Source organism: Cinclus cinclus, chromosome 5 (assembly GCF_963662255.1).
Source record: "Cinclus cinclus chromosome 5, bCinCin1.1, whole genome shotgun sequence".
Lineage (NCBI taxonomy): Eukaryota > Metazoa > Chordata > Aves > Passeriformes > Cinclidae > Cinclus > Cinclus cinclus.
Window position 1 is genome coordinate 74,341,027 of NC_085050.1, and position 9,965 is coordinate 74,350,991.

A 9,965-nucleotide genomic window follows, 5' to 3' on the forward strand; every position below is an offset into this window, starting at 1 on the left:
AAGTGCAAATAAAGAGGAGCCAGAGGTTTAGTTGCTACGAATCACTGTTTCTGAAAAGAGCCTGATGGATTTCCTGATACCAAAACCAGTAGGAATAGGAGACTGAACTCGGGCATGGTGATGGTCTCCTTGGCTTTAAAAAGCTTTAGTGGCTTTAAAAGGCATTTCTATCAGACCTGGTTTATTTTTATTACCTCTCATTAAATTTTAGAATAAAAAAGCCCCGCTCCATCACTGCTGCTGTGATGTGTGACTAAAGCCCATCTTCCCTCCACTGGGAACAGGTGAGAGATGGGACTAAACCCCAAAGGATTTTCTGCTCACTGATGGCACGTGAGTTTTCTTGGGAATTCTCTGCCAAATGTGGTCAGTTGTCCTTGAATGTGGCCATGAGGGGAGTCGGACGTGCCAGCCCAGATCTGCAAACATGCAGTGCCAGAAGGAGAACCTTTGAAATGTCACCTGGGATGTGTTCCACTGACTCACAGGTGTGTGCTGTGCCCAGGTCCCCTGTCCAAATCCTGGGTGGGGAGAAGCCAGGACTGCACATTCCTCGTGATATGAATTCAGTTTTGGGGAGGTTAAATACAAATGAGATGCCAGGGAGGGAATGGCTCCTACGTGTAAATATTTTTGTCCTAAAGGAGCCCTGCCCAGTCTGACTGCTGCCCAGTGCTGCTCCCTGACTGCGCGCTCTCTTGGTGAGCCTCTGTCCTGCTGGCCGTGCCTTTTCTGTCCCCGTCCCCGTGCCGCTCCGTGCCCGTCTTTACCCTCCCCAGCACGTGGCGTGGTCGATTCCCGTCTCCCGGTCCTGGTTTCCCTTTTTGTCTCTGTGTCCCTGCGTCCTTGCTGTGTGTTTGGGACTCCGTCTTTTTGTCTGTCCTTCTCCGTGCCTCACTCGTGTTCCCGTTCTGTTCCCTGTGGCTCTGTGGTGCTCCCCGTGCCATTGTTTCCCCCGGGATCCTTGTGTCCCGTTCGCTGCCCCTGTTCTTTTTTAATCCCTCTCTCGTGCTGCCCATCTAGCATCCCTTTTTTGTGGTTTGGTGTTTTATTTTTTTTTTTCTTCATTTCATCCTGCATCCCGATCTTCATTTTCTTTCCCGTGTCCTCTCTGCTGCCACTCTCTGCCTCGTGTCCTCTGTGTCTGCGGGGCTGGGGAGGAACTTCAGTCCTCCTGGGGGCTGCCCCCCCCCCCCACCCCCCCTTTCCTTGTGCCAGCAGGGTCCCTTTTTGGGGGCATGGACCCGTGGGAAGGGTTCCCATCGAGGGCCGTGCTGCCGTCCAGGGCAGCTGGAGCGGTTCTGTGCCTTCATTTTGGGGGTGAGGGAATAAGGCTGAGGGGGGGACGAGGGGGTGGAGACTCGGGGGGCTCCGATGTGTTTCGGGGCAGCCCGAGGTCCCCGGCAGAGGGAGCCACGCTGCGGGGCAGGAGCAGGGGAGTGGGGAATGGCGGGGGGGGGGGTGGGGGGGCCGTGCTGGGTGCCCTCTCCCAGAGGGACCCACGGGTGCCAGGACATTCCCAGGGAGGGGTGGCCGTAGAACACGTGGGAAAGGGGAGCAGGGGAAGGACCCGAGTGTGGTTCAGAGGGAGTGTTGGGTTGGTTTGTATTTGGCTGCAGTTGGGGTTTTACAGAGCTAATAGAAATAGGAAACATAAAGGATAGAAAAATAAATAGAAAAAAGTAAAATAGAAAAGATATTGTAATAATACAACAAAAAAACGTACCTTTGTAGTATATAACATAGATCATGAAAATATCATCTCATGTTTAAATATAGGTTGTAAATATGAGAACAGAAATATAAAGGTATTGAAATGGAGTTAAAATCAATGTTTCGTTGGTATTATTTGGTTAGAGATGGGTGTTTTTTAGAAATAATAGAAACAAAACTGTAAGTATGGAAATAGACAATAATCTATTTATACATGAAATTATGTATTCATTACAGCTATAAATAGATTAATAATAGTAATAAATGCTAACTTTAATATTGATATAACACACCAATTTATTATATGGATAGATTACATTACCATTTTAATCTAATAGAATGACTATTCTAATATTAATACATTTATTGAAAAATATATTGTTAGATCTAATCATATAGTGACATATAGATTTATAACTATGGAAATATAAATGTGTGTAAGTATACATATAAATATGAAATAGAAATATAAGTATAGAAAAATTAAAAATGTAAATATATTTGTGTGACTATAAATTGCAGAGATGGGTAACACATTTCTGTGAAATCTACGGTACATAATATAAAGAACGAAAATATATAATGTGTAAACGCAGGTTGTAAATAGGAGAACAGAAATATAAAAGTATGAAAATATAGTTTAAAATCCATGTTTCAGTGGTTTTATTTGGTTAGAGGTGGGTTTCTTTCTAAAGAATATCAACCAAAATATAAATATGCAAATAGACACTCTATATGTTTCTATTTCTGAAATTGATTTCTAAAGAGATTTGTACTGCTAGTAGATTCTAATATGAAGATACAGTATCGATCTATGGATAGATTGTAATTTTCATCTAATTAATCTTATAACTACATTTATTTGTAAATCGATATAAATGTATCCAGACATCAATTTATAGATAGAAATATGCCAATTTGAATGTGTGTAAGTATCCATCTAAATATGAAATAGAAAAGAAATAGAAGTATAGATGCAGTATTTAATATAAATAAAATTGTATACTGAGTGGTTTGTAATGTGTAGACTATATGGATATATGAATTCCACGTAAGTATGCCAAATATAAATAGAAAAATGAATTGAAATATAGTTTTAAAATAAAGGGGATTTAATTTTCTGTTTTGTTAGAGGCCGGGCTTTTTTTTTAATAATATAAAAATGTGAAGATATAGAATATATAAATGTGTGTGTGTGTGTGTATACATATATATACACACACATAAAATACAAATGTTAGTAATATAAAGATTTCTTAATAAAAATAATATTGCACCCATGTTGTAATTGATGCCAATATACATTAAATTAAATATCCAAAAATAGGTATTGATTATGAATATAAATTAATTATTAACAAACACATATATATATATATATATTTATATATATCAAATGGGTTTGGGGTTTTTTTAATTTGTTCATGGCAGGGATTTTTTAGTTTGGGTCGGGGTTTTGGGGGGCATTCGTTTAGTAGGATTTTTTAAAGGGAGGGACCTCGATGTTTTTTGGCCCCTTGTCTCTCTGTCTGTCTGTGTGTGTGTGTGTGTGTGTGTGTGTGTGTGTGTGTGTGTGTGTCTGTCTCTCTGTGTGTGTGTGTGTGTGTCTCTCTGTGTGTGTGTGTCTCTCTGTCTGTGTGTCTGTCTGTGTGTGTCTGTCTCTCTGTCTGTGTCCCCCGTGTCCCCAAAGAGGCGCAGCCCCGGGCTGAGCTCGGCCGCAGTGCTGCCGCCGTGTGGGAAGAGATCGGTACTGCAGCCGTGCCCGGAGCCGGAGCCCGGGCAGTGCTGCCGCCTTGTGGACAGAACGCGGTACTGCAGCCGTGCCCCGAAGCGGCGACCGGCTCCTCCTCGGCGCTGCTGCGGGAGGGCGGTGGGGCGCGAAATGGTGCGCGTGACCTTCTCAAGATGGCGGAGGGCCCAAGGTGACGATGCCGTTCCACTGGGACTGATGCGACGCTCGGGACGGCGGACGCAATAGGGCCCCGGCAAAGATACGCTGGGGTGTGTGTCGTTTTTTTCCCCGGCCTTTTTTTGCCGTCCTATGTAGAAGGTCGGGTGAGTGATGGCCAGGTCGCCATCTTGGGAGTGGCACGCTGCAATTTCCGCCCTTCCTGGCGCCAAATTTGGTCCTGGCAGAAGCCACTTCCGGTGGCGTTGCCAGCGTTGTCGTGGTAACTGTAAAGCCCCAGATAATGGTGTCTATTGAAGTCGCCTGCCTGAATCCGACGCCCGACGCCGATCGCGCGCTCTCCCGCCGCCAGTCCCACGAGCCATTTCCAGCGCCGCTGACCAGTCCGCGCCCGTCCGCGCCGCGTAAAAGGCGACGGAAAATCGCGCCGAGAACGCGGGATCGGTTTCGGGGCCGGATTCAGGCAGGCGAGTTCAATAGTCGCCAATGTAGGGGGCCTTCTTTTTCACCTCCCTAAACAAAGATGGCGGAGGCACCGGAAATGGCTTCTGCCAGTACCAAAGATGGCGGCAGGGAAGGGCGGAAATTGCGTCTCGACCCTCCCAAGATGGCGACTCGACCGTCACTCGCCCGACCTTCTGCATAGGGCGGCGAAAAGGGGCGGGGAAAAAAGGACCCCCGCGGGGTGTCTACTGCATTGCCTGCTCGCGACGCCGACGCCGATTCCCCCCTGCCCCGGCGCGATTTTGCGCGGCGTTTCCCATCGTGCCCACACGGGCTGTGGGCTCAGCGGCGCCGCGGACGCGCGGGAGCCCGGCGGGCGCCGACAGGCAGCGGTGGGTCCGCCCCTCTCTCTGCCGGGGTCCTTCCACGGCCGCCGTCGCGGAGAGCGACTCCCGTCCCGCCGCGCCGCCTCTCCGCGCCGCCCGGGTCCGCTCCCGCCCGGGGAACGCATCGACGAAGGAAGAGCGGTCGCCCAGCTCCCGGAGCCATCGCCCTGCCCGCAGCCGGGAGCAGCCCGCAGGAGGAAGCAGCTGCTCTCTCTGCCGGAGAGGTGAGAGGGGCGCAAGGATGGGGTGGGGTGGGAGCGCGGGCACGGCAGAATTCCCCGGCACCATTCCAGCTCCCCCCCCCCCCTTGCAGCTGGCAGCAGCCCCGTGTCCTCTGCGTGTGGCAGCAGCTGCAGCGGCGCTGGTTTGGAGCGAGTTTCCACGGCATTTTGTTGCAAAGGTGCCCCTTCCAGCCGGGTGCCCCGGCTGGGTTCCCTGCCTGGGAAAGCCCTTCAAGTAGCCAAAGGGAGCAGCTGCTGAGAATTCCGAGCCCGCTGTTCCTGTGATTCTGGATACAGTGTTTCAGTAGTGTGTGCTTCTGTCCTATGTGCTGCTAGATGTACTTTGGAACAAGTTGACCCTTTCATCCCTCCCCACCTGCATTCTTCCTAGGCGTATGTTTTATTCAGCAGCACTCAGATGAGAGAGAGGAGCTCTGTTCCCATCAGCATAAAAGGAAAAAGTGTGCTCACACAGACCTCAGTTGTTTGGTCAAAAAATTCTTACTTTGGTTTGTTCCAAGAAATGTTATTGCTGTGTGCAAGCTCATGGGGAAGATTTTATTCAACAGCTCTCAGTGGGACATCAAAGCTCCACTTTCCCTTTTCTTGAACAGCCTGAGACTCAATATTACTTGATATCAATTTTATTACAGGCGGTTTGAACTTTTTGAAGAGCCAGAAGGATTGTTTGTGCCTGCGTGTGTCACTAATATCCCTCCTCCCTCCAATGCAGGATGGGGGAAAAAAGGCTGCAGAGCTTCCTGCAAGGGGCTGTAAGTGCAAATAAAGAGGAGCCAGAGGTTTAGTTGCTACGAATCACTGTTTCTGAAAAGAGCCTGATGGATTTCCTGATACCAAAACCAGTAGGAATAGGAGACTGAACTCGGGCATGGTGATGGTCTCCTTGGCTTTAAAAAGCTTTAGTGGCTTTAAAAGGCATTTCTATCAGACCTGGTTTATTTTTATTACCTCTCATTAAATTTTAGAATAAAAAAGCCCCGCTCCATCACTGCTGCTGTGATGTGTGACTAAAGCCCATCTTCCCTCCACTGGGAACAGGTGAGAGATGGGACTAAACCCCAAAGGATTTTCTGCTCACTGATGGCACGTGAGTTTTCTTGGGAATTCTCTGCCAAATGTGGTCAGTTGTCCTTGAATGTGGCCATGAGGGGAGTCGGACGTGCCAGCCCAGATCTGCAAACATGCAGTGCCAGAAGGAGAACCTTTGAAATGTCACCTGGGATGTGTTCCACTGACTCACAGGTGTGTGCTGTGCCCAGGTCCCCTGTCCAAATCCTGGGTGGGGAGAAGCCAGGACTGCACATTCCTCGTGATATGAATTCAGTTTTGGGGAGGTTAAATACAAATGAGATGCCAGGGAGGGAATGGCTCCTACGTGTAAATATTTTTGTCCTAAAGGAGCCCTGCCCAGTCTGACTGCTGCCCAGTGCTGCTCCCTGACTGCGCGCTCTCTTGGTGAGCCTCTGTCCTGCTGGCCGTGCCTTTTCTGTCCCCGTCCCCGTGCCGCTCCGTGCCCGTCTTTACCCTCCCCAGCACGTGGCGTGGTCGATTCCCGTCTCCCGGTCCTGGTTTCCCTTTTTGTCTCTGTGTCCCTGCGTCCTTGCTGTGTGTTTGGGACTCCGTCTTTTTGTCTGTCCTTCTCCGTGCCTCACTCGTGTTCCCGTTCTGTTCCCTGTGGCTCTGTGGTGCTCCCCGTGCCATTGTTTCCCCCGGGATCCTTGTGTCCCGTTCGCTGCCCCTGTTCTTTTTTAATCCCTCTCTCGTGCTGCCCATCTAGCATCCCTTTTTTGTGGTTTGGTGTTTTATTTTTTTTTTTCTTCATTTCATCCTGCATCCCGATCTTCATTTTCTTTCCCGTGTCCTCTCTGCTGCCACTCTCTGCCTCGTGTCCTCTGTGTCTGCGGGGCTGGGGAGGAACTTCAGTCCTCCTGGGGGCTGCCCCCCCCCCCACCCCCCCTTTCCTTGTGCCAGCAGGGTCCCTTTTTGGGGGCATGGACCCGTGGGAAGGGTTCCCATCAAGGGCCGTGCTGCCGTCCAGGGCAGCTGGAGCGGTTCTGTGCCTTCATTTTGGGGGTGAGGGAATAAGGCTGAGGGGGGGACGAGGGGGTAGAGACTCGGGGGGCTCCGATGTGTTTCGGGGCAGCCCGAGGTCCCCGGCAGAGGGAGCCACGCTGCGGGGCAGGAGCAGGGGAGTGGGGAATGGCGGGGGGGGGGGGGGGGCAGGGGCGTGCTGGGTGCCCTCTCCCAGAGGGACCCACGGGTGCCAGGACATTCCCAGGGAGGGGTGGCCGTAGAATGCATGAAAAATTTTTGTTTTCTTTCATTTCGTTAGAGGAAGGCTTTCTTTAGTTTTGGCTGGGGTTTATTTTGGTGCATTCATTCAGGGGGATTTCCTGAAGGGATGGATCTCGTTGTTTCATCCCCCCCCCCATCCCTTGTCTGTCTGTCTGTCTGTCTGTCCGTCTGTCCGTCCCCAAAGCGCCGCAGCCCCGGGCTGAGCTCGGCGGCAGTGCTGCCGCCTTGTGGGCACAGCGCGGTACTGCAGCCGTCGCCTGTCTGGGATGCAGCCCCACAGCGAGCAGTCCGGAGCAGAAGTGTGAAAGCTGGGATCCTTTGACTTCTGCAGGGGACTTCATTTTCTTTTCCTCTTCTTCTCTTCCAGGACCGGAGAAATGGTTCCACTCCTCCCATCTTTGCCAAAAGCTGTGGTGTTTGAGGAGCCAGAGCCAAGGTGCCTTCAGCACCAGGGCTCTGCACTGGAGGGCTCCCGGTCCTGACCGCGCAGGGTTCCCCTTTTCCTCCCCGCTGGGATGAAGTGTCTATGGAATCTGGGGTCTGGGTGAAACTGCAGCTCTGCTGGTATCCAGGGACGTGAGGTTCCGGGGGACTGCGTTTCTCTGTGGCTTTCCAGGTCGGCAGGAGCCGGAGGAAATGGGGTGCCAGAGCCGTGCCCCATCAGGCCGTGTTTGCCTCTGAGGAACAGAGAGTCCGGGCTGAGGTGCGCAGAAGTCAGGCAGGGGAAATGACCTCAGGGATACAGCTGTCAGTTCCGAGGCAGAGAGAGAAGATGTAGCAGCCAAGGGCAGGGGAGGGGAAAGGTTTCAGAAAGCATTTCTGTGGTGTAATGAATGCCAATTTCTGCTTGCCCAGGGAGAAGAGGACGAACTCCCAGCCATTCAGGCCTGACAGTCCCCTGCAGCGAGAGCATACACTGGAAGAGTTCAGGGTCGAAGACAAGGCTGAGGGAAAATCCAGGGTATTTATAAGGGATGATGAGAGGTGGGTCCAGGGTGAGAATCCAGTGGGTAAAGGGAAAAGTGGTGTAAGGGAGGAGTAATACAGGGCAGGGGCCGATAAGGTAGGATGGGTGGAACAGTGCAGTGAACATAAACCAATGGGGGGGGGGGGGGGGGGGGGTACAGGGATACAAGAACTTTCCAGAGCTGGGAGGAGACAAGGGATGACATAACTGGGAATAGAGGCAACCAATGGGAAATGAGGGTTATAAAGCTTTACCTTAAAGCTTTACCATAAAGAATTTTTAAAACCTTTGACAACCTTCTTAGGAGCTATTCTCAACTTAAACAAATGCCCTCCAAGGTCTGGGGCCATGGGCCAACTCCTCACCCAAAACACTGGTCTGGCTTGGCATGTCAGCCAGTTCGATTCCTACACTGGGCCTCTGCATGATATTCGCCCAGAAGCTGCCTTTCAAGGACTGAAGTGGAACAAAAGGTATAAAAGCAGTGTCATTCCCAGAGGGAAAACAGTTTCATTTCTCTTGTGTCTGCTTTTTTTTTTTTTTTTTTTTTTTTTTTTACAGTTACATCAAAATTCCCGGATCCAGAACAGCTACTCTGAGTTTCGGTAGAGATTCCAAAGCAGGATACAGTAGGTTTCAAAGTACACCTTGGAAAGTCAATCATTTGTCTGCAGCATGCAGCAGGTAGGTGTGATGTCTGTAACTGGTCTTAGTTGATGCAGAGGTACTTGGACAAAAATGTTTAATCTTTCATCTCTCCTCACCTGCATTCTTCCTAAGTGTACTTTTTATTCAGCAGGACTCGGATGAGAGAGAGAGAGAGAGAGGAACTCTCTTCACATCAGCGTCAAAGGAAAAAGTGTTCAGCGACTTACAGTCCTAGTGACTGTTCTGTGTAAAAAAGCAGGATTGTTTTGCCATCAGACCTTGCGTGCCGTACCAGTCTGTGCGTTAACAGGTGTCTAAGAAAGGTCAAAAGGGAATAACTCCATGTCGTTCACCCGTGTGAATCTTGGTGGGGAGCAGAGCCGAGAGTGAACTGCAGTGAGGGGGAGGTTACTGAAGCCCCAGTTTGTTTCCAGTGAGCGTGGTGTTGTGGTGTTCAAAGTTACAGGTGCCTGCTGGACTGGAGCTGGATACTTCTGCCTCTGCTTTCTTTGGGGGTTGATGATTCCTTATGTTTATGTTGGCGTGCCAGACAAATTGTTAAAGGTATTTCCATCAGACCTGGTTTGAATGTGTTACCCCTTCATTTAATTAAAAGAAAAAAAGCCCCGCTCCCTCACTGCTGCTGTGATGTGTGACAAAAGCCCATCTTCCCTCCACTGGGAGCAGGTGAGAGATGGAACTAAACCCCGAAGGATTTTCTGCTCACTGATGGCACGTGAGTTTTCTTGGGAATTCTCTGCCAAATCTGGTGAATTGTTTTTGAATGTGGCCATGAGGGGAGTTGAACGTGCCCGTCCAGATCTGCAAACATGCAGTGCCAGAAGGAGAAGCCTTGAAATGTAAACCGGGATTCATTCACCTGACTCACAGGTGTGTGTGCTGTGCCCAGGTCCCCTGTCCAAATCCTGGGCGGGGAGAAGCCAGGACTGCACATTCCTTGTGATAGGAATTCAGGGGTTTTTTTTGGGGTCGGTGTGGGGGTTAAATACAAATGAGATGCCAGGGAGGGAATGGCTCCTACGTGTAAAAATATTTGTCCAAAAAGGAGCCCTGCCCAGTCTGACTGCTGCCCAGTGCTGCTCCCTGACTGTACCCTCTCTTGGTGAGCCTCTGTCCTGCTGGCCGTGTTTTTGTTTTCTGTTTTGTTTTTTTTTTTTTATTTCATCCTGCACCCCGATCTTCATTTTCTTCCCGTGTCCTCTCTGCTGCCACTCTCCCTTTCTGCCTCGTGTCCTCTGTGTCTGCGGGGCTGGGGAGGAACTTCAGTCCTCCTGGGGGCTGCCCCCCCCCCCACCCCCCCTTTCCTTGTGCCAGCAGGGTCCCTTTTTGGGGGCATGGAC

The 9,965-nt window shown here is 50.4% G+C and overlaps 1 long non-coding RNA gene across 1 annotated transcript; it reads left to right on the forward strand.

Annotated features, from left to right (window-relative positions):
* The first annotated feature begins 5,303 nt into the window (after positions 1 to 5,303).
* LOC134044127 (uncharacterized) lies at positions 5,304 to 8,709 on the forward strand. Its single transcript, XR_009933236.1, has 3 exons — positions 5,304 to 5,936; positions 7,357 to 7,692; positions 7,845 to 8,709. It is a non-coding gene; the product is annotated as an uncharacterized LOC134044127 (long non-coding RNA).
* Positions 8,710 to 9,965: the final 1,256 nt, after the last annotated feature.